The sequence below is a fragment of the Lepisosteus platostomus genome, chromosome 12 (genome assembly GCF_059453375.1).
Source record: "Lepisosteus platostomus isolate fLepPlt1 chromosome 12, fLepPlt1.hap1, whole genome shotgun sequence".
Classification (NCBI taxonomy): domain Eukaryota; kingdom Metazoa; phylum Chordata; class Actinopteri; order Semionotiformes; family Lepisosteidae; genus Lepisosteus; species Lepisosteus platostomus.
In genome coordinates, this window is record NC_142622.1 from 36,221,146 (window position 1) to 36,245,911 (window position 24,766).

The 24,766-nt window shown below is 37.0% G+C and overlaps 1 protein-coding gene across 3 annotated transcripts in view; it reads left to right on the forward strand.

The window, feature by feature from the left end:
• trappc9 (trafficking protein particle complex subunit 9) overlaps nt 1-24,766 on the forward strand; it is a 619,314-nt gene that overhangs the window by 208,547 nt on the left and 386,001 nt on the right. The window lies entirely within an intron of this gene.

Below are 24,766 nucleotides of genomic sequence, written 5' to 3' on the forward strand. Positions count from 1 at the left end.
GGCATATTTTAGACTTTAGTGCTGGACAGCAGAATTGTTATCACTTTGAGTCAAATCAATGGCGATTAACATCTGTTCTTTTATTTTGCCTACTCAAAAGTGTTCTCTTTTTAAAAAACAAAATGCTTTTGATGATAAATTCTATAGAATCCCATGAATAAATACAAAAAAAATGAAAGTAAAGAAAGACACTGCCAGACACTGCATTTTCAAAAGGCTCTTTTATGCAGAAGCTGGTACTAAAAGCAAAGAAAAATATTCAAGATGGTGCTTGAACTGCTACAGTTTTCTATCTCTTTTTGTGTCTTATCAAGGTGGCCAATCCACCTTGACCTAATTTGCAGAGATAGCATAGTTTGTATTCGAGCCTTTTATCATTCTTTATATAGGATTAGTATTAATTCAGTAATCTATCCTTGTTTCACTAAAAAATAGTTTTAAGTTTGACATTAGCCTCCTTAACTGTCACCCATCTGGTCTCTCAAGCATTGCCTTTTCAAATCATATCATTGTACCAGCATTTATTTACTGCATATAAAATATTCCACTAATTTTGCCTCACACTTCAGTGGACAGTGATACTATCCTAATTAAAAACATTGTAAACCAAATACTAAACTTAAGTGTTGGATATGTACAGTAAATTAGAGTTCCCCTAAATCACTGCTTACTGATGATTTAGTTTTCTGTCCTCTGAAGTTGCATTAGATTGGCAATTATTTAATATCTTTTTTTACCAATGAAATTATCTGAGATCCATCTTCTTTCCACCCTCAAAGGATTTCTAGTCCTAAACCCTAACACTCATTAAGCTTTCTAATATCTAATACTTTTAAGTTAATTCTATATATGTGTGCTAGACAAAAGGCAAGATGAATGATAACATTAGGTTTAAAGATGGGGCACACAAGCAGAATAAAATTGTACACTGTAAAAGTCAAGACCACCTGTGAAAGGTGTTACTTGGTATACTGTTGCCCTCTGTTGCTTTTCATTTTTCATCCCACATCTTATTCTTTTGTTTTTCACAGTATTGTAATTATTCTGAGTTAGAGTTTACAGCTTTTATTTTAAATATGTATGTGTAAAATGTTTGTCTGCTTATAGTTAATTTTGAATTATTTATTCTTCAGATTAAAGCTCCAAAAGTGGAAAATCTAATCAATATTTAACTCACTTGCTTATACCAGACTGGGAGGCTTTTTGCTGGTGCCGCTGTGATTTGTGATTTGTGCCATGGTTGTGGTACTCAATGGTTTATGTATTATGTTGGGAAGTTTTGCCTTAAAAAGCAAGTACCCAGCAGAAGTATAACCATTTTAAAAGCTTATAAATGATGACTTGTTTGATTTCATTACCTTAAAATGAATTGATTTTACATTTTTGTGTACTGTATTGATTTGACATGTTTTTTTGGATTGAGTTTTCAAAAAATGTTCTTAAGAAAAGGTGAGAAATGTTTGCTTATTGGCCTTTCTTAACTGTCTGCCTCTATCTTGGCAATACCAGACCCATGCAGTGAAATATACTGTATCTATGCAGTTAGAAATAATGGCCTTTATCCTTTCTGGGAAATTATTCAAGTTTTGAATAGAGGGATTTTGAGCATCATACTCACTGCCTTTTGTCCTGTGTACTGAAACATACGGAACAGCAAAAAATGTATTGTTTCAAGCACCTTATGGATCAATTAAAATCATTATCTGTCAGTAATGTGCATCATATAGTTTTTTGATGGGTGCTTTGGCAATATAGGATAGCTTTGAGGTTTGCAAGTTTAATTGCGTGTGATTGAATTTAATTGTGTTTGATGAAATGTGAAAGACATGAGTGTCAGCAGAAAGTATAATTCACCAATAGAGAGGTTTTTCCCTGTTCAGTTATTAGGCAGTAGCATTACCAAGTTTTTGTCTGATCTCATCAGATCTCAGAAGCTAAACAAGGCTGATCATGGACAGTACTGTGGTGGAGATTTTCCAAGAAAACCTGTTTGCTGCTGCAAATGTTGTTGGTGGACTAATAGCTGTCACACCACCTTCTGGATCTAAATTTCAAACCCATTAATATAACCGGGGCCAATATGCTGTATGAAGGGCTATCCTTTGATATGTCAAACTGAGATCCTGGCTACTTGGTCATTTCTAATCCCATGGCACTTTTTGAAAGAGTAGGAGTGTCAACCTCGGTGTCCTGGCTCAGTTCCACTCCTGGCTTGTACATCTGGCTTTTTAAAGTCTCTCCTTAATTCAATGAGAGAAGCATTTTCTCCCTTCTCCACCTGATCTGCTTTGTAGTGGGACTGCAAGTGGTCCCTGTCTTATGTTTAAAGTACATTGATATCCTTTGGGATGAAAAGTGCTATATATAATTCAAAATACCATATTTGGTGTTGTATTTACAAGGCTACTTTTTATTAATCATTATCTGTATTCCTACCATCCATTATTAAAGTTACTTATTCCTGGTTAGGACTGTGGCACCCCAGGATGTAAGGTAATGCTGATATAATCCACTGTTATAGTTCTTTTCTACTCCACTCAAAGCCCTTTACAGGTAATGGGGACTCTCCTCCACCACCACCAATGTGTAGGACCCACCACTTGGATGATGCAACAGCGGTGAAAGTGGGCCAGTATGCTCACCACATATCAGCTCTCAGTTGGGAGGTGAACAGAGTGATGAAGCCAGTTCTTAGATGGGTATTACTAGGAGGCCATGACTGGTAAAGTCCAGGGAGAAATGTGGCCAGGACACTGGAGTAACACCCCCAACACTTCTCGAGAACGATCTGGGATTGCAAATGCTTACAGTGAGTTAGGACTTTTACGTCTCATCTGAAGGATGGTGCCTTTTTTTACAGTATTTTTTACAGTGTCCCTGTCACTACACTGGGGCATTAGGACCCACACATATGGCACGGTGAACTCTCCCTACTGGTTCCACTAACACTTCAAGCAGCAACCTTAGCTTTCCAAGGAAGACTTCTATCCAGGAACTGGCCAGGCTCACACCTGCTGAGCTTCTGTGGGTTGCCAGTTGTGAGAAGCATATGGTGCAAGGCAGGATTATATGCTGGGTGAGATTCCAATCATGCACAGATATACAACACACACACAAATACACAGGGACAATTTAGAAGCAGCCATTAACCTAGTCAGCTTGCCTTTAGAAGTTAAAAGAAAACCGTAAGAAACACATGTGAGCATGATCTTCTCCACACAGAACACTCCCCAGTCTTTGATTGAACCCAATACATAAAGGCAGCTAATCTTTTTTACTATGCTAAACTATGTATATACTGCATATACAATACTTACAGTATATATTGTGTAGAGTGAATGATGCCATCTTGGCAACTGATATTTAACCTTTTCAAATTTTGTGAACAATATTTCACTCATACATCATTTTAAAATTTTTCGGATTTGTAGTGTTTTTTTTATTTTTGTAGTCATTTTTTAAGACAAAAATAAGACGTTTTGTAAAAGAGGGTGGTGGGAAACACTGAAAGCCATTGTGTTGCTTTCAGTTTATAATAGAATGCTGGCAGGCTCTGCAAACTAAGAGATAGGTCAAGCAAAAGCACTTTTTGTCCTTCAATCCCAGAGTAGAATGTGTTTGGAAATGTGTGCCTATCATTAGATAGTTGTTGAGTTCCTGTGGCGGACCCTGGATGAGACCGCCGGTCTAGATTTGTGACATAAAGCCTTTGAAGCAGCTGCCACTTCTTCCCACTGGCAAGCTGACGTCACAAGTACACAAAGCTGCAGGGCTATTTGCAGCTCTGAAAGGCAATGGCAGATTTTCTGTGTAAGGAACAGTGCGACCTTTGATAAACTTTTAATGTTCCACTGGGAGGCCTCTTTAAATACATATTAAGGTTGCAGCTGAGTTACAGCTGTGCAGATAGCAATCCAATTTCTCTGTAGTACGTAGTGCCTTAGTCCTGCTCTCTTGCCCAGACGTCACTACTAACATTTTGCAGAGAGCTTGGTGTAAAACTCTTCTATAAGCAATGGGAGATCATTACAGGATGCTGCATGGCAGTGTGGGGAGTTTCAGCCTATGCAGTGCTAAGAAATGTTTTCTGTAGAGCTGCATTTGTTATAGTTATGTTATGTTTTCAGCTCATTTCACAAACACTGTATCTGATCCTTTGGTTTGAAGTTATTCGGATTAGAAATGATTTGGATTTTGATTGAGCATCAACTTGAGAAACCATGTAGCCCTTGCAGAAGTATGAGTATTATGTTCTGCTACTGTGGATTATTTTAACCTTTCAAGATATTATTACTACCATCATAGTGATACTGGTAAATACGGAATTGTAACCACATTTACATAGCTGGGCCTTTTGTCTCATCTTCAGGGGTCCCTTCTGATGGAATCCTAACTTCTTTAACTCTCCTAGTTATAGTCTAGAAGAGACAACACATGTACAGTACTGATTCTGTCCCAGGATTGCCACAATTTCCATTGATCAGGCTGAATGACTGCAAAAGTGTGCCTTACATGAAAAGCACATAATCTGGAAGGCAATACAGTTTTACACCTGCAGCATGGTTGTGTACTGTATTTGACTGAAATTCACAAAACTTCACAGCAAAAGCCTTATTGATTAAAGTATGATGTGTCTAACCTGATACATACAGTACTTGCTGCATCTCACCAGTTTAACCGTAATATTAAGGCATTGGTAAATGAAGCCAGATGTCAATTATTTTCAGTCCTCTGTATTTCTGTGTCCATTGAGTTGGCTGGTTAAGTACAGGTTCATGTCATGATTGTCTACAGCTGTGGGAAAGATAGGTTGTTCATGCTTTCTTTGAGAGTGGTTAGTCTGTGTTTTCTGCCTGCTTGAAAGCTTATTTCAGGTTTGGACAGCCACAGATGGGCGAATGACTGATTGTAATTCAGGTAATATCATTTCACGTACTGGAGTAGTAGGGTACAGAGGTACAGGGTACAGAGCAGCTGTCCAGATATTTGCACAACATGGAAATGGATTGCTAAAATATTTTGTGTAAAAATGTAATTATCACTGTTTTTTTTTTTTGTCAGAATAGATCACACCCTTCCACGGTTAATAAAACAAAATGATAAATTTCTGTACAGGAGGGAGGTCACTGCTTTGGTGAGCTGATGCAGTCAAAACAATATCCAGCTCAATATAAATGAAACCAAAGAGGTATTGTTTGATTATGATTGATGGTCGGATAGTGGATGAAGTAATGCTTCAGGTTTCTTGGCACAATAATCTCCTCCACCTTGAAATCGGTGACCAATGTACAAGAGACAGTGAATTAAGCCCATCAGACACTATTTTCTCATATCGCTCAGAAGGTTTATGTCATGTCTTAGGAAGCCATGGTCCATTTCTACAAAGCAGCAATTAAGAGCATGTTAACTTTTTCTGTGATCGTCTGGTTTGGGAACAGCTGGATAGGGTAGTCCATGCGGCTTCTAAGATGTGAGTTGTGACTTACCATCTGTTGCTTCCATTTAAATCAGAAAACTGAAGATTATCAGTCAACACTCCCACCCAGTTTGGGCCTCACAACTCAACACTGTTAAAAAAAAAAGTACATATTGGTAAATTTGTGGATTTCTATCTTCGCTGTAATGTAGCAGTGTATTGTAAATTATATGTGATTTTTATTTATGCTTTTTTTCCGCTTCTTTTTATCTATGCCCTTTTTATCTTTGTTATTTTGAGTGCGCCACAAAGCATCCACAACAATCTGAAGGGGTGGTTTGGCCATAACCTTTTTGTCAGACATTGATAGTGCTATACATGACTGTTTACCAGCTATTAGTCTTACTAATTAGAATCAAACAGTCAATTAATTTGAATTTCTTCTATTACTACCTTTTGCCATCAAGAATGTAAATCCTACATTTACAGAATGTATATGCAAATCTTCAGTCCAGAAAACTTGGAACATTAATGTGGCTTTTTCCAGAAACAATGACCACCTCAAGTCCATTATACATTATAGTGGCAGTTATACATGAATTGGGGGATTCCAGTCACAGTTGGCTAATGTCTTACGCTCAAATATGACCGAACAAAATGACTGGACTAGAGGGATCAAAACTGTGCTTAATAGAAATGAAAGTTTTAAAGAAAGGTTATTGATTAGACGAGACAGTTTCTAGCTTATTCGGCTACTGGTATCTAAGTGATCTAAGGAGTTCATCCACCCATTTCATGAAATATTCTGTTTTTTAATTCAGTTATTGAAGTACAGTAAGTTTTATTCTTTTAACTATACATCTTGAAAGGAATGTGAAAATCCTAGGTTACTGATTTTACCAGCAACTAGATCATAATTTAAATTAGGAAGAGCTGGGGTTCTAATTCAAACTGTGGTACTCTTCTAATTACAGTACTGTACATCCCCACAATCCGAGTAGCCACCCCTTATCTGTACTATGTTTCAATCCTCTAACCAGTGCTCAAACAAATGCATTACTATGTATGCCCACTGCTTCCAGTGTAAGAATTAATATTCTCTGAGGACTTTGATTAAAGGCTGATGCTTGCAAACAACATATACAGTATTACATGTGAGTTAAGACATACAGTAGCTTTCCTAAATCTATGATGGCTGTTCCCTAGAATGCTTTGCTATGCATTTGTTTGTAATTCTTCTCATTTCCATAACCTGCCAAGCCAAGAAATTTTGCATGAGAATCCACAAAATTGAGCCGATTCTAACGTCTGCCCTTCATATTTCATCTGATCGTGAGACTTAGTGAGTAGTCTTTTTGAAATTGCTTTACCTCAGACATGTTGATGTCTGATATTAGGCATTACCAAAAAACATTTCTGTTCGCTTGAATTTACTGTCAGTGGCTGCCTCCATAAATACTATGGAGTGCTTTATGATCCGTGGCTGATAAAATATGCTCTATAAAGTTGAAATCTGTTTAATTCATTAATTCCCTGTCACCCAAATTATAGAACAGCCTTCCTAAGGCAATTGGGGATTTAGAATCTGCAGTTATCACACAAAGGGCTCTGATTTGTCCTACTGCATTTTTGTCTTTATATTAGATTTTTATATAGCCTAATTTCAATTTTTTGTAGTATGAATTGATCTTTTAAATGAATTGAAAAGTAATTGACACAAACAGCTCTCGCCCACTTGATCCTGTATTAAATATACAGGTGACTGACTCTCTGGCTAGTAGTGGCTCAAGATTCAGCTTTTTGAATGTCCTGGGAGAACAGCAATTGAACTAATATGTTAGGAAATTAAGATTTAGAATTTATTTGATATATTTTCGTGTTGCAATATGTGAGGGGGTTTGGAAAACAGAAATTAACAGAAATGATCAACAGGCAGAAAAGTAAAAAAGAGGAAATGGGATAATAATTTGCTGGCAATGTGATATGAAACACGAGTGAAATAAATGAGACGTTAAAGTAATGAGGTTTTAAAGTAATTTTGCAAAACATTGTGTATTAAAATAAACTGTGTTTTGTTTCAAAGAGCAATAGTCTGAAACCAGCAATGAATGTGCAATTATTATGGCTGTTTCTGTAATTTGATCCAGATCCCTGCATGGGTTAAGAGAGTGAAGGGAAACATCTTTCCAAGGGTTTTGGTGTGCTGTTGAAGCTTCCAACAGTATATCTGTATTGAAAGACAAATAAGCTGAAAAATCCAGCATGTGATTTCTCATTCTTTTATAGATTCGGTTTTTAACAGTGTTTTTATTAATTTTGAGAGACGAATTTGCATCTGTTAAATGCAATAAAAGGGAGCTTACAAAAGGAAAATAGGGGAAAGGGGATGAATTTGGCTTACTTTTATGATGATAACCATGCTGTTGCAATGTAATATAGCAGTAAGTCTTTCTGTAGGAACAGGAAAAGGCGGAGGCTTTGTGTTACCATGGGAGCCATCAATGAGTAAATGCAGTCCAGGGCTCAGTTGCACATAAACACCTAAAAGCACATAGCGACATGCAGATAAAAAAGCAGTTCATCACAGGACACCCCAAAACATGTTAGTGGGGTACTTGGCACAACTTTGTGATCAAGAGGGAAAGGAGAAATCTTCATGGAAAAAAGTCAGTATGGAGTTGCATGCATTTTAGCACGTTTAAAATGGCAAGTGTTGCAAAGGACAGGTCAGTTAGGTATAGCATCCAGCTTGAACGTAATAGGAGGGGACTGATTTTAGAAGGTGAAGAAATCAGTAGAGAGAAGAGACTAAATGCATAGTGTTGAGTGTTGAAACAATTAACTTCAGCCACTGGATAGGAGGGTAAGGTCTCTGCAGGCACCCCATAGGTGTGATGGAATAATTGGAGTCTGGGGTCCATAAAAAAAGGAAGACCCAGGAGGTGAGTAAAAGTTCCTCGTATCCTGTAATGCGCACAGGCTGTTTCCTTTAATGAAAACAGATGGACATTTGTTCATCAAAAAGACGGACATTTCCTGTAGGACTCCCAAGATTGCCAAGCCTGTGATTTACCTCCATGCACTGTATGTCGCATGTTTGTAATGATTGGATACACTGAAGGGGAGGCACATCTACTCTTGGGAGCAAAAAAAAAAATCCTGGAGTGTAATTGGTTTAATTAAAGCTTCCTCAGGTTGGAGCTGCAGAGCTGATGCTCTGCAATCCAGCCACGCCCCAAACACTCTGAACTACAAAGTCCAGTAGAAATAAATTAAGTATAGCAAAGGTCTCAAGAAGTTTTTTAAAGGCATCAAATGTTCTTAGGTGCACACCTCTACTGATGGAACTAGTTATAATGAGAGTTATTTTGTTCTGGTAGTTGAGTAAGAGTGAAATAGGAATCTTGGAAAATAAGGAATAAGGCAAGGAAGTACATTAATTTCTATAATGGAAACTCTACCTCTCACTGTAGCTTGTGAAGACCATCAAATCAAATCTACTTCCACTTCATTCTCAACCATGAGAATAATCTCTTTTATAAAAGATCTTAATATCCACATAAGCCAAACCTCAAGACTGTAACTGAGGTAGGAGCTTGCTTGTCAGAGGAGTGGGTTTTGAAGATGTAAAGATAGAATTTGTCCAATTTATTTTAGATCAAGAGGATTTTTCGAAGTTATGAAATAGTTTAAAGTGTGGGAAACTGAATTAGAAATATTATAAAGAAACAGGATATTGTCATCCAAATGGTATTTAGACCCTCCATATGTCAAAAGGAGCATTGCTGATATTTTTGTCCAGCAGTCCTAATGAAGGTAAACCAATAATTCTGATAGTGCACAGCCCTCATTGAGTGCCTCTGTGCCGAATGAACTGAGGAAATATTACTGACCTGATCTACACATAAGCACTTTAGGATCGGCATCACATTGATAACTACATGGCCAGAATCAGACGTCTTCTCTGCGACTAAAAATGAAATCGTACAATCGCCTAGCTGATGAGAGACCTTGAGAGATCTGGTCCAGAATGTTAAAGAAGTGCTTTTTGGTTATTAGAAGATAACCACCTTGCCTTAAAGTCATATCTGGTTATAATATTTTAGATAGCATGTTTGTATCAAATAGCTTCTCCTCTGAATCCTTCCAAATCATTTTTTGCTTGAGTTTAACTATGGGCTAAAGCTACCATATTCTTATTGGTCTCTGCATTTTTTGAGAGTAAGTCAGCTGTGAAAGTTACTGTGGAAAAAAAAATGTGCAGAATCTAGCTAAAATCTTTCTTAATCCTAGGGCACTAGAAGCAACTCAGGAGGCTGACATTTCCACTTCTGCATAGATTAAGCAGCTCTCTTAAACTCTTGTAGATGTATAGAAGGAAAAACTCAGCATGTTTAACTGTTAACTGAGACAAGTTCAGTAGATTTAAAAAATGCTTGAAGTCAATGTGTGCTTTTAAGTGCAGAGACGCAAATAAAAGTCTTAGACAGCTGAATGAATCTGGGTTAGAGAATACAATAGGTATGGTCCTTCACCTCTGTAGAAGCCTTTTTTATTTTAGTCTTAGCGCAAGTAACCAAGTAGGGTATTCAATATGTTTGTAGTACTGCTGTTTTCTTTTTTATGTCTTAGCAATTCAGCTTTAATGCAGGGGAGATTTTTAAATTGACTTTTCAGAGTGGCCAGATGCCTGCCTTGATTCTCCAAAGAGATGTTTTTTTTGTTCTGTTTCCTACTGGAGTTTTCTATCTGAAAAATCTGCTTGTGGGTTTCACAGATTAAAAGCAACAGCTTCTAATATAGCCATTTAGTAACCTTCCATGAAGTAAAAGGATTTATTTCACTATAGTTCATCCTTTGCTGGTAATATACTGTACGTCTTCCTAACAACTCTTAAGGGACCCTCTTTGTTTTATTCAGAGTATAATAATGAATGGATAAACAATGAATTGATTCTGCATATTTTAAAATCTGTGAAAATCAGCAGACTTGCGATGTGACTCCTTGTATAAAACAGTTGGAATGTTCTAATGTTTACTAGCTATTTTGTTGGGTGGAATCAAGATGTGCTTGTTTCAGGATATAACACAATCTTATTTAAAGAGATTTAAAAACACAGCAGTCAAGGATGGTCTTTGTCCTGGGATAGCATAGCACATAGGACATGTGTAGCTTCAAACACATCAAAAGAAATAAGGAGAGACAAAAGACCGTGTACTCTCCAGTTCGTCAAATAGATAACGTCGGATCATATTGAAAAAGACAGGATCTGAAAATGTTAAATTACCTCACAACAATATTCAAACACTACCTTCACCTGAAATCTAAGAAGCATTGACAAACACACTAACTGTGAAAACACTAGCCTATTACTCACTGCCAGAGCAGGATGGAGCCCATACATCCATTTTCTAACTGCTTACTAATGGTGAGGGTCACAGTACTAACAGGCTGAGCAGGGCAGACACTTTCCCCAGCAGCATCCAGCTCCTCCTAAAGGGATTCCCAGTCACTCCCAGGCAAGCAGAGAGAGATAATTCCTCCAGAGTGACCTGGGTCTGGCCCAGGGGTCTCTTCTCTGTGGGCCGTGCCCTGAGAAGAGGAGGTCTGAGGATGGAGACCTCTGAGAAAAACTAGTTTTTCCTGGTTTTGGTGGACCGGTTGGTGATGTTCAGCCCTCTAGAACATTCTTAAAGTCACTCTGGGGATATTGTGCTGTAGGAGCTACTGTATTTCAGATGAGACATTAGACTGAGGTCCTGAAAACTTGTAGTACTTCAGTACTTGTTCTCGTGGTACTTTTCGAAAGAGTAGGAGTGTTATCCAATTTATCCTGAATAAATGGCACTCAGCTTGTCATCCAGGTGAGCTCTGTGCCGGTTGCTGTGATGAGTGAAATCGGTCTCCTCTTATATTTAAATAACGTGAGATCTTTTTGGATGAAAAGCATTGTGTATAGTAAATGCAAATAATAGTTATTAACATAATCGCATACCCTACGAGCTGCACTGTGCAAGACTTTCAAATTGTTTAGGTGGGTTTTAAGCAGCGATCTGGCTCTTTGATGGTGTTGTGGGACTGGCACTTTGCCACTTGCGGAATCTCCTCTCCCTTTCATTCTTCTCCAAATGTTGAAGGCAATATTAGAAGGTTCCCTGAGTGGTGCAGACTGCTTTAACAACCTCAAAGAGATTGGGTTTTCATAGTTCCTGAGGCGCTAACACAAGTCCCTCAGTGAGCTTAGCTGTGTATGCAATAACTGCAGTAGTTCTCCTTGTAAGTTTTCCCAAAAAAGTTTGCAATCTGAAGTTCCGACCTGTGATTTAAGAAGGTGTTTCCTGACTTCGTTTTGTGGATGATATGCCTGTATTCATTACTGACGAGTTATATTTGTCAGTGGTCTTCCTATTGCGGTGTTGTTGTGAAAATTGTCCTAAATTAAAACTAAAAAGGAAATGGGTTCAGTGAGAACCCCTTAACCAGGCAAACTGCTTGGCAAGGGGTAACCAGAACTGCCTGTTTTTAGAATAATTAATGACGTACCTGTAGTGATTACTAAGCTGAGAAGTTTTTAATTGGGAAGTAATATTTGTGGTAGGTTTTATGTAATCTAATCAGGTTGTGTTTTGTACCTGATTGAATTCACTTGTTATTAAAGACTCCTCATATTAATAAATGCACTGTAACATACTGTTGTGAGAAAAGAAATGATGAATAGATTGACTTACAGGGTCAACAGATGAGAAAGCAAGTCAAACCTTACAAAGAACATAGAACACAAGAAAGGTCACAGATGATGAGAGGCCATTTAGCCCCTCAGGTCTGCTTGTCAGCAGTTAACTATTAACTACAAAGTAGTAGTAGTTAGCGCTTGCTTTAATGTAGCAATTTCCAATATGAAAAATAAAAAATAGATCATGTTAAAACAGATATTTCAAACTCAATCAATATCAGTCAATTAAGGTATTAAATTAGGGAAGGCACGTGCCTTTCATTTCCAATTTAATGACTATAGAGAAGCTGCAAAAATGTAGTCTTCTCAACCCCTGAGTTATCTTTACAATTTTTGCCCTTAATGTATTAACCAGCAATTAAAAGTTAAAAGTAGTTAATCAATTATAATTATTAGGAGTTTATGTAACAGCTACAGTATAGGAGCTAGTGATCTGCTTTTATTTGTATTCATTCCTTATTTTTGTAAAGCCCTGACTCTCTTGAATTTTGTATTCCAAGAGTACTGTATGTCTCAGCATTCATGTCTGCATCAGTAAAGTGAAACTCTATTCCTTGCACGCTTTGCTCATTATAAGGCTGGCTATTTTTAGCTGCCTGCGATTGAAATAGAGTCTTAGGGGACCCTGAGGGAAGTATTGAACTGTTCAAGACGCCAGGGATCACAGAGCTGAGCAGCAAGTCTGGAAACACTAGGTACAATATTACACTGTTTCTGAGCTGAGCTCCTTGAGGAACAAACTGCGGGACCTGTGTAGCTTTCTGATTTTTCGTTGTGCCGTTTATACAGTATATTCCACGACATGTTAACATACTGTATAAAGGCTTGTACAAGTGGCTCTAAGGTATAGAATGGGAATAAAGGGTTGAAGACTGCAGTTAAAGGCCCCCACCTCTGTATATTACTATTTAAGAAAGGCAGGTAAAAACTGGCCAGATTGAATGAAGATGCAGTATGTACAAATTAGATTCAAAATATTAAATGGTGCCAGAATTCCTAATATAACTTGGAATACAGTTCTAAAGACAGGAAACATAATGATGGAAGGCGCTGGCCCGTGATTTTGATTGACTTTTGGGACCTGCATTAGTCATGGTTTTGGAGTGTGGCTGGGAATGCAAAGAGTTCTAATACAACACAGTGTAAATCAAAATACCTAAATTAAGAAATAATTTACAATAAGGAGATAATATGAAGGAATATGTTCAGAGTGTACTCTCATCCAGAGAACTCACGTGTAAAAATATGCATATTTTTTCAGGTACAGTAACTGTTGACACAATTGTATTAGAAGTGATTTGAAACTAAACGGTAATGTTTGAGAATTTTGTGAAACATGTGAGGCAATTAGTGGTCAGTGATGGACGGTGTGAAAAAATACATGAGTCTTTAGTCCTTTTACTCTTTTTAAAAGTCTTGTAAGTAATATAACTAATTGATTTGTCACGCAGCTTAAGAAGTAAACGTGAGATGCTACATCAGTGGTGGCTGTCAAAACACTGGAACAAAAACTGTCCATCTGCCTGGCTGTCACCCAGGTGACAATATTTGTCCCAGCATGCAACTGTGTTTGTGCAGTGGACAGTATATTGTCTAGACAAGTGGCCTGTTGATGGCAGCACCCAACAAGTTAAAGAAAGAACCAGTAGCTTCCTAATTTAAGAAGTGGTGTATGTGCTTGAGGTGTATCAAACTAAAAACGCAAATTTATACATAAATTGAGAACTGACTGTATTTCCTTAATAACAAAGGTTATAGTCCTAGAATTAACCTTAAGTACATTTACGTTAGTTTTCAAACCTTGAGCAATCCAACTGGGGTTCTCAGTCAATAATAATTGTCAAATTGAAATGTTAAATGTTGATTATTTATTGCAAAGTTATAATCACATGCCAGCATTTTAATCCTTGGAAGCAATCCCAGGTAAATCTGGGTCACCACTTTCATGGAGTGTTCATTTTTAATAGACTCAGGTGTTGTGTGGGCTGTACATCAATACCACATTTTCATTTCAATCTAAGTTTGGTAATGTGCCAGTGAAACAAATATGTTTCAGCACGTGGCTGCAAATAATTGTAATTCCTCTAAATGTTATAGTTTTAGGTTAGAAATGATCTTTTTTGTTACTGTCTGCCTCTGCCTGGCTTTGCAGTTTAGGAGTCTTACAGGATATACAGCTTTCTACAATGGAGCACTTTTTTACTGGCTTCAGTACTTAGAAACAGAAACAGAAGTTAATCGCTGTCTATATCTTCATTCATGTTCCAGTGCTTTACTGGCCTTGCTGCAACCAGTAGCTCCTTCTTGGTTGGTATCAAGTCTCTGCTTTGCAGGTGAAGTCTGAAGTTAATGATCTGAAGCCTTCTGGTAGGCGACCTTGTATGTGAAGTCTTCAATCATTCTGAAAGCCACAGCAAAATCCACAAAACCTGTGTACATTGTTTTTCATTTTTCTTTTTCTTCTACATTTTGACAGAATTTATAAATCATGTAGTCACACTCTGGTTTCTTTGCCCGTCGTGCATTTTTCTTAGTGAGGTCCATTCTTGTTTTGATTTTTTTTTTAATCCTCACCTGCAGTTTATGTTTCTTGTTTAGAGACTTCAAGGTATAATTGGCAGTAGTGTGGAGTGTTTGACTGGAAGGTCTTGGGTCCTATGTGTAGGCTTATGCTGGTGTAAACAATCAGGATACTTTCCTTAGATTGCTCCATGAAGAGATCCTGTTGTATAAACCAATATTTTGCCATTGACTTGCCTGGTGAAAAATACTTACAAATCTCTATCATTCTGAATTCTGTATACCACGAACCACATGTTGCATAGTGAACTTACTAATTGCATAGAAATATACTGTAAGGTAAGATCACTTTATTGGCTATATACAATTTCTTGTATTAGGAATTTGTCTTTTTGCATACCCCAGCTAGCTCGCCATGAGACACAGACAGGGAGAGAAGCTGGGGGTGAGCACAGGGTCAGCCATTGTACAGCGCCCCTGGAGCAGTTGGGGTTAAGGGCCTTGCCCAGGGGTCCAATGGAGGAGGATTCCTCTGCCGGCTGCAGGAGTTGAACCGGCAACCTTCCAGCCACAGGCACAGGTCCTTAGCCACAGAGCCACCGCTCCACCCCGTGTGCTATTAATGGCTGGGAATGGCTAATCTTGCAAGGCAATGTATAATTACTGCTTAGCATTAATTCATTGTGTGACTTATACGATAAACAGCATATAAAGATTCCACACAAAGGACAGTATTCTGCACAACAATTATCTGGAGTTCTTTGTGTTTGAAATACCACATTCTCCAGCGTAAAAGTACTGTTTAGCATTTTTACAGGAGTTTCTGTTGTGTACTATAACCTGTTATTGAGCACATAATCAGAAGGTAAAGACTCATAAGAGGTAAGAGAGAGCTGAAAATGTCCTTTCAAATATAAACTGGTGAAATATACAGTACTGTCACAGTGCCTGATCCAATTAACCAACATTAAAAAATATTTACTATTTGTGATGTATGCATGTAACCAAATGTGAAGATCCACATTTTTCAGTATTTTTATCCTCAGAACCTTGTAATGAAGCATTAACATTTTTTTTAAATATAACCATTAACCTCCTCATTCAGTGTTTGGAATTTTTGTGTGCTAAGCTTTTGCCTGTGGGTTGTTCAAAATGGACAGTTATTTTAAATAATATGCAGTGTAGGGTCACACTGCTGTTATGTTATTTTGTCCCTTATTACCTTCATTGTTGTCATTCAGTGCTTCTTAAATATGTGTTACCTACAACTTGTATTTCAAGTACATTATAATACAAAAAAATATTCAGGAATTAAAATAACTGTTGCTCATTTCCACTTTCAAGTGCTAAAAATGTGGAATCCTATTGGGTTTGTTTAAGTCATTAATACATTTTAGTAAATGACCAAGATTCACAGCTGCTACAAAGTATAATTGTTGCCCAGTATAAATGGTTAATGCTAATGATTTTTAATCTCCCACCTTGCAGAATATTAGAAATTAGGCTCATTAATTTCTGTCATCCATCTGGTCTTTAAGATACGTAGTATTCTCCGCCAGTCCTTTGTCTCTGAAACCTTTCATCACTTTCTTTTTCTACTCCAGCTCTCTTAATGTTGCGTAGCCTCCAGTTCTGAGGGGTTCATTAATTGACGCAAGGACATAAACCCAAGTACAGCCTGTAAATCTGTTTGAAACTTATACATCAGTTATTGGTTTGGTTCAGTGGGCTTAAGGAGGTTGTGTAAGAATAATTAAATGGCAGAGAGCTCCTGGGATCTGCGCAGTCCGCAGACAAAGAAAACTATTGGATTTCATACTCCCAGGATACTTTCTTTAGACCTAGAATTGACTCCCCTAGGTCTGCGAAATACAGTTGAAGTAAGACACAAGATGTGAAAAGGGTTAATTTAAGTCAGTTCTGCCTGAAGATTAGACTTCTAAGCAGCAGGAGTTAACTGAAAAGGATTCCAGATGCCAGCTAGGAAAACCCCTGGGGACTTAATCCCTGATTTGGCCAAAAGGCTGTAAACTGGCGAAACACATTACCTCCCCCCTTTACCATATTAACGAATGACGTCTGAAGCAGCAAGGAAGGACTATATAAACCTAGTTTGTACAGGCACCTTGTACAATACTTGAACAATATTGAACAACGGTTTTGTTGTTTCTTGCGGGAAACAAGACTTCGGCTTTATTGTTCCTTGCATGCAATAAACTCATCTGTTTAACTTCATCTCGAGATCCAGAACCTTATTCTTTCTGTTACAACACAGTTAACTGTATAGCGTAGAACTGATTCGTACTTTGATCGTTTTCCCCTGTATATCTCTCCGTTATAACACAGAAAAGAATAACTCTGCTCTGTGCCATTGACACCAACACAACTTCATAAGTCAAAGTAAAGCCAAGCAGTGTTTACAATATGATATATACAATGCAGTATATATAGCACCTTTCTTTGCATTACAAAGCTTTCCTTTTTTGTAATGTAAGTCATAATAATTTACAGGGCAAGAGAATTAACACTAATACTCATTAGTATGATCAATAACATTAAAATGAGGGAATTTGTAAAAAAGATCAAGTTAATTGGATACTAGAAATCAATACAGTGTGCATTCCTGTAGTGTCTCTTGCAATATAATACCTTAAAGTTTTAATTTGAAAGGTGAAAGTACAGAAATATGACAGTTAAGAATGAAAACTAGCTCAAACTACAATTACTTTAATTAGTCGAACCGATTTTGAGATTGCAGTGCTAAACAACTAAAGTCTAGAGTAACAAGACTGCAATGTAAATAAAAAATATGGATATATACAGTATGGATAGATGTATGGAATTTAACAGAAGAACTGGCTTTTCATTAAGAATTTTCCTCTTTCCTCTGTCCTGGTAAAAATTATCTGTTAACTACTGTACATACATTACAATATAATCCAAAATGTTTAAAGAAACTATTTTTTGTCACGTGCTTTCAGAAAGTCTTAATGCTCACTGAAAGGCAGAGGAAAACTGTAACGATTTTCCTTTGAAAAATCATTTGAAAGATACCTGTTGAATGCTGTTCAGAAAATACATTCTTTATCTTTTCTTAACTTGGCTTTTTAAAAAATAAATGAAACTCTTGTACAAATGGTTTTTTTCCCAGAAACTTCACAAGTTTTCATGGAAAGTTTTGTGGAAAGTTCTACATCTGCACCTTTCTTAAGAAGCATAACCAAAAGCAAAGACAGGTATTTTATTTTAAGACTACCTATCTACAGTGCTGCAGGTTCTGCATACTCTTTCTTCTACAATTCAGGATGAACTGTGGTGGAAGGTGTATTTGCACAGAAGCAGATTCCTGTGTACTTAAAATCCCTCCCTGAATTGTTCATCCTAAATCCTTTATGTCTGCATGTACTTAAGTGCTCAGTGTCATTTTCCATTTTTAATGCTACCTAGCCTTACTGCAGCTACAGACGCCAAGTAAATCGTCAGGCAGACGTGTGGATATCAAGCAACAGCTGGTGGTAGATCTCATTTTGCTTAGCTGTTAAAAGGAAAAAGAGTAACAAAATCATAAAGAATTGCCGAATTTATTCCAGATCAGGCCGCAAGTGCCTCTATCAGCAATATGACAAATTGGCAGTGATGATGAATAGCCGGAGGTACAGAGCACCTCTTCAGCTCTTGCCCCTGCCAATAGCCACTGCATGTGCCTGAGTCAGCGAAGCTCTTTCTCATTAGCTGTCACTTCCAATATCACTTTTTCATTGCTTACGAAGAGCGGGCATTCAGAGGTAGTGCTGTTCACCACTCTTGCTTTTAAAAAATGGGACAGACTGATCACACTCTCTGCTGAAGCTTCAGCAGATACTGTACCTATGTACCTGATACAGAGAACATGAGCCTCAACACTTCTCCAGATCACCGGTTTAATGCTGTTTAAATGTATATATTATGATGGAAGCTGGCTGTCACATTGACTGCAGAGAAGAACCCGCTTCCAGCAGTATGTGATTCCAGCAAGGCCTTCTGTTCATGGTAATGTGATTTACAAAAACAGCTTTGATCTTTTTCTGTGGGTGTATGTGTGCTCAAAGCTTTCCAACATCAGGTTACCTTAAAGGTTCATCCTGTCCTTGGAAGTTGGTTTGCCTGAAGTCCCACCAAATTCGGAATTAAGTGACAGTACAAAATTATGTGTAACTTGAAATCAAACTGGCAAAGTACTGTACCTCCAATTATAGAGCATGAAGGGTCATGAAGTTGATATGGCAGTTGTCTAATGTTTTTTTCCCTCTCCCTCTTTCACACTGACATTATTTTTGATTTTTACACTTTGGTAATTATCCTAGGTATTGTTTGAGATGAATGGGAGAGTCTGTCTGGAAATTCTCTGTATATAAAATGCTATTCTACCCTTAGGTTAAATAGTAACCTACTAACGGCTTTGAGTGCAGGTAAAGGTTAATAGAAGTTTTAGTCTGCAAATTTAACTATTTGCCAATAGTAAATTTCTAAGGAAATGGCTGCAATGCTGTTGAGTTTCCATTCAGGAAAAACCATGATAGTATATATCAAGACAACTGATACAAAATATAGCATGTAACTGTAATTTGTCCTGAACAGTCTCTTTTAATGAGTTCAAATCAATGTGTAAACATTCAAATTTTTCTTTATGCATATAGTGGTAAAAAAACAAAGATGCTCTCAAGTCCTGTGCTTTTGGCATAGGGCTTTTTTGGCACACATTTTTCTGAGCACTTAAAGGGGACTTGCAACGCTATTTTTACAGTATATTTCGGGGTTAGAAAGAATCTGCATTGAAGAGAGCATTTCAAACCACATTGAAGGTAAAATGTACACAGTAATATGTAAAACCTCCAGTTTACATCACAAAATAGAAGAAATTTCCAGGTCCTGACTCTCTGTGGTTATTAAAAATCCTGGGGTGTTTCTTGACAAGAGTAGGGGTGTTACCCTGGTGTCCTGGCCAAATTTCCCATTGGCCCTTACCAATCATGGCCTCCTAATAATCCCCATCTATGAATTGGCTTCATCACTCTGCTCTCCTCCCCACTGATAGCTGATGTGTGGTGAGCATTCTGGCGCACTATGGCTGCCGTTGCATCATCCAGGTGGGGCTGCACATTGGTGGTGGTGGAGGGGATTCCCCATTACCTGTAAAGCGCTTAGAGTGGAGTGTCCAGAAAAGTGCTATATAAGTGTAAGCAATTATTAATATTAATAAGTGAGGTGAAGCTGCCCTATTACATTTTCAAACAGCAGGCTTGTGAATAGCCCTTTAACCAAACGGAGTGATTTAGTGATATCTCCAGGCTAAGCCTTTTATAGAGGGTGGTGTGGTTGGTGAGGGGTTCCTGATTTCTTTTACAAATTTAATTAGCACAACTTTCAGCAAATGTTGTAAAGCAAGCTGTGGCAATGTTTATGTTATCATTACAATTTTTCATTTTTGAATAAAGACCTAAACACTTCTAAATGTTAAAGCATTCTTTTATTTGACCACATGCGTCAATTCAGAGTGAATTTTCAATAACAAGAATTTTCAATGAGCAGGAGAACCTTTTATACAGTACATCATGTCATTTACTGGAGCAATTGAAGAATATGGTACCTTACTCAGGGGTACAATGGCACAATCCCATCTGCGATCTGAACCCCCTAACACTCCTGTCTGGAGACTGAAGCCCTAAACACAGCATGCAGCTGCCAAGTTATAATACACTTACTTAACTAAAATATCCAAATATTTACATCCACACCTAGATACTGCACTATTAACAGCTTTAGGCTCTCTCATGTGATGTAGTATTTTATGTAGACACTTTCAATGGATGTTTTGGCGCACAGAAAATACATTCTTTGATTCCTGGCACATGCATATCTTTGAGATTTCAATCAGGAGTGCTATAATCAAGATTTATAAGGCAGCTTTAAAATGTTCCTCTTAAAATATATGTTTATTCTTAAGCCTTCTTGGATGCTCATTTGCAGGAAAATTAATTATGTCTTCATTTGCTGGCTGGGACTGCAATATGGGAATTCAAGCAGAGTGGGAGGTGGAAATCAAAGCTTGGTAACCAGACATGCTGCATTGAAAATAAACCTTCACAGCTCTGCTTCTCTAATGCCTGCTACTCTTCGAGTTAAACAAGGTGTTAATGAGCGGAGCACAAGGGGCTGGTACTGTGTTCTTGGTATGAACAGGGGCAGAAGCATTGCAAAAGAAATACACCTAAAATTGTGTGACTATGGAAATGTTTTTTAATTAGCAGAATTATAGTTTTCCTCCTGATTTCTGGACCCCTAATTTGAAAACAAAAACAGAGATAAATTAGGAGACTATTATGTAGACAAACATTTGGGTGAGCTCCAGGACCTTTTCTCTGAAAGTGTTAGGCTGAATGAAGTTAAATGTGGTATAGAATAAGTATGTCATGGTATATGTCAGATTTGTTTATGGCAGAGCGCTACCTGCAATGCATACAGTATATAGCATTAGTCTCTCGATGATATGGTCTTACAGACTCATTAAATCACATATACTGATCAACAGTAAATGTTTAAATGACCCTAATCAGTCACATGCTTTGACCACATGGGGTGGTCACCATATGTGAGTATTCATAGTTTCACACAATTTTGAAAAATCTTGTTTAAGATTTTTAAATCTTTTAATAGTTTTACCACCTGTCCAACATTGTGATTTGTCCAGGAAAGACGGATCAATCAGGCCTGGCAGGCAGTTTGGAAGTTTGGTTTGCTGGAAAAAAAAAACATTCAAACATATCTTCTCAGTGTGGGCTTGCCCAGTTGCAATGAAATGTGGTTTCTGTAAGCTAGGGCAGGCTTTTTCTAAAAGTAATTCAACACAACTTATGTTCAAAAACTTTGGTACTACAAGCCAGCAAAATGTCAGGTGTGTTTAAAGTGCTTATATTGTAACATACTGTACAGTACACCTATAAATCACAGCAGAATAGTAGTGTATGGAAATTATAGTTGACTAATAAAGTTGATTGGTCACATGATTTGGTAGATTAAATTATACTGTATACAGTATCTTAGACACCAGAGTCATGGGTATTCTAGAACGATTCTATAAGAAATCAAGAATAATTCTATAGGAAATATTTTTTGGGGTTGAATTTCATTAACAGTATTTACTGAAGAGGACATTGTTCGTGAGATTACTTCATACAGTATGTTTTTAATTGAAAGTTTAAAGAAGTTTTATTGTGTTGTTTGTCCCTACACTAGATCTGATGCAATATGTCATTAAATGCAGTATTTAAAAAAACTTTGATTTCTTGTACTCTCACAGTGTTATTTAATGAGTGAGTATCCCTGCAGTAACATGTACAGTACAAATACTGTACCATCCTTATCTCTAGTGCTTCCTGAATCCTTACAATAAATCCTTACAATAAATCTTTTATCGTCTATTTTACATTGTATCTGATATATAAAATCATATAAATTAATATTCACATTGAGTTTTTGATAAAGTCTTAGGATGTGATGTCAGATTAAACTGAAGAGAACAGAAGATGCTGATCTTATTCACATACTGTATCACAATGTTAGTCCCATTATTGATAAAAAATTCATGAATGCCATTAGTGTGCCCTTTTGAATAGTTTCAGTGTCAATGCGCAATACAGTGCATTAGGTTTAGTTCTCAGTCCTATGGATGTCTTTATAGTGTACTACAGACAAGGTTTAAATTAATTACCACAGCATCGTGTAAAGAACGCACATGAAGCTTCTTCGTAACACTGCTCCAAGAGGTTAAACTACCAAATTACAGACATACTTTTGCTGAGGCCACAGAGACTTTTTGAAAGCTAAACTGTTTAAGATGGTTACGCTGATACCTTGCTGGAGAATAAGTTTAGTCAACTCAGATACCATTGTTCATTAGAAGGTCATCAATCCCACAAGCTTTTTACATTGTTAAAATCTTCAGTATTTTTTTGCTAGCCTTTGCATTTTATATTGTTATATATAAGTTTATGGTTAAGGTTGTGGTATTTTTCCATCATTAGTGCCTGGTTTTATGCTGTGGTACTTTTTCAAACCCTAAGAAAATCTACATTAATTATCAATACATGGCCATTTAAGCAGTAAATGAATTATTCAATACTGCATTCCTTCTTATGTAAGAAGGCAAGTTCTTTTGATTGCATTTAGAGATGATTGGGAACAGGGAACTGAGATGAGACAATGCACCAGAAGAGGGTAGGAAAGACAGGACTGCCAGATGGATATCTTTCTTATGCAGTAAAGACTTAAACCTGCAGTTAGTGGGGAAAAATTGAAAAAAATAGAGTAGAGTTAATAACTGTAGAGTTAACCTCACTCTGAATATTTGAGTTTTCAAGAGCCTTCTTCAGTTACAGATATACCTTCTATTCTCATGATCCAAATCCATAGTATGGGTACTGGTGCTAGGCTGGGCAGCCAGAGTTGTTGCAGGAATATGTAGTGTACCATCAACAGGATGGGTCAATGAGTTGGTTTTAGTGTGGTCATATCCCACTCAGTGTCCCTGGCCTTGGACACTAGGGAACATTACCTTTTGACCATATATCCTTTTTTGTGTAATGCGTGTATCCCCAATGAAGAAAAAATGTCTGAGTAACTGATGTAAGCTACAGAAATCTCTTGCTACTTATACATCATACTATATGTACTGTATATCAATCAATGGATTTATTTTAGTTTTGTTATGTAAACCTTACAGGTACAGTCATCATTTTACAGCTCAATTTTACAAGAAAAACTGGAAGCACAATGTAACAGAATCCCATCTCCCTACATGTTATTTGGTCATTTTTAATATTCAAATATATGAACAATGTATTAATACCAAAGATGAAGACCTGGTAAAATACTAATATTTTACGTACAGCAAGTATGTAAATAAATCACGATTTGTGTATTTATAAATATTTATCAGTAATATTCCTGTGCAATCTACACTTCTGAGTTACACACAACAAATCATTAGTTGCATATTGTTAGAAGTTAGCCAGACTTGAAGACCTTTAGATTTTTCATTTATTTACATTGTCTAGGTCTCATATGTACAGTATAATCATGAAACATGCATTGTACCAAAATATGTGTGGGAGAGCAAATTCCATCCATTTTTTTCTCACAAATCAAAAATTTAATAGAGCGCATAACATTGATGGTAATTAAACAGCAAGCAATTCTTATGGGCTTCTCTGTGAAGATGGCATAATTGTTTTTAATGTAACTGACATTTGTATGTGAGTCATTTCAGTCATGTTCTGTTCTGACTCTGCTGCTCTACTGCAATGCAGTACTTACATACAGGACATACGAAGCTGGTGTGTAAACTGTTTATTTTACACATTTTTCAATTTAAAGCAAAATTAAAGTTAAAAAACTAAAACTGTTATAACAATTTGATATGTATAAATAACATAAATTTCTAGGTGGTGTGAGAACTATAAAACAGAGATGAGCTACGTGAAAGTTTGTGAATTGTACCTATTTGTGTCCTGTGGAACATTACAAAGAAAGTAAGGAAGGTGGATAAGGGAAGCTATCCATTATTTAAGTAAAGCTATGACACTTGTTCTCTGATCTGTGGAAGTAAGATTTATACTGATGCTGTGAGAAATTAAGTGTTTTCTGGGACTCAAATGTTGACACTGATTTCATAGTTGGAACTTAAGGCTTGATTTTAGACGTTTCGTGCAGACGTCAACCCATAAAATGTAAATGGTATTTTTGCATCCGTTTAAGATCAAGTTATTAGTTGTACATTAAATGTAGCATATCAGTGTGATCAGAAGCTCATGCCAGGCATGTACAAAACTAACTTTAGTTAAACTCTACATGAAATTTGTTTTTGTGATTTTTACTGCCTGCACCATTAAAGGCTTTAGAAAATGTTTCTTAACATAGGCTTACAACAAGATTACTATAACGCCCCGATATAGTAGTGACAGGCAGAAAGAACTGAACCTTTTTAGTCTTAAACAAAGAAGACTTGGAGGGGACCTGTTGCAAGTTTTCAAAATTCTCAAAGGCATTAAAAATGGATAGCT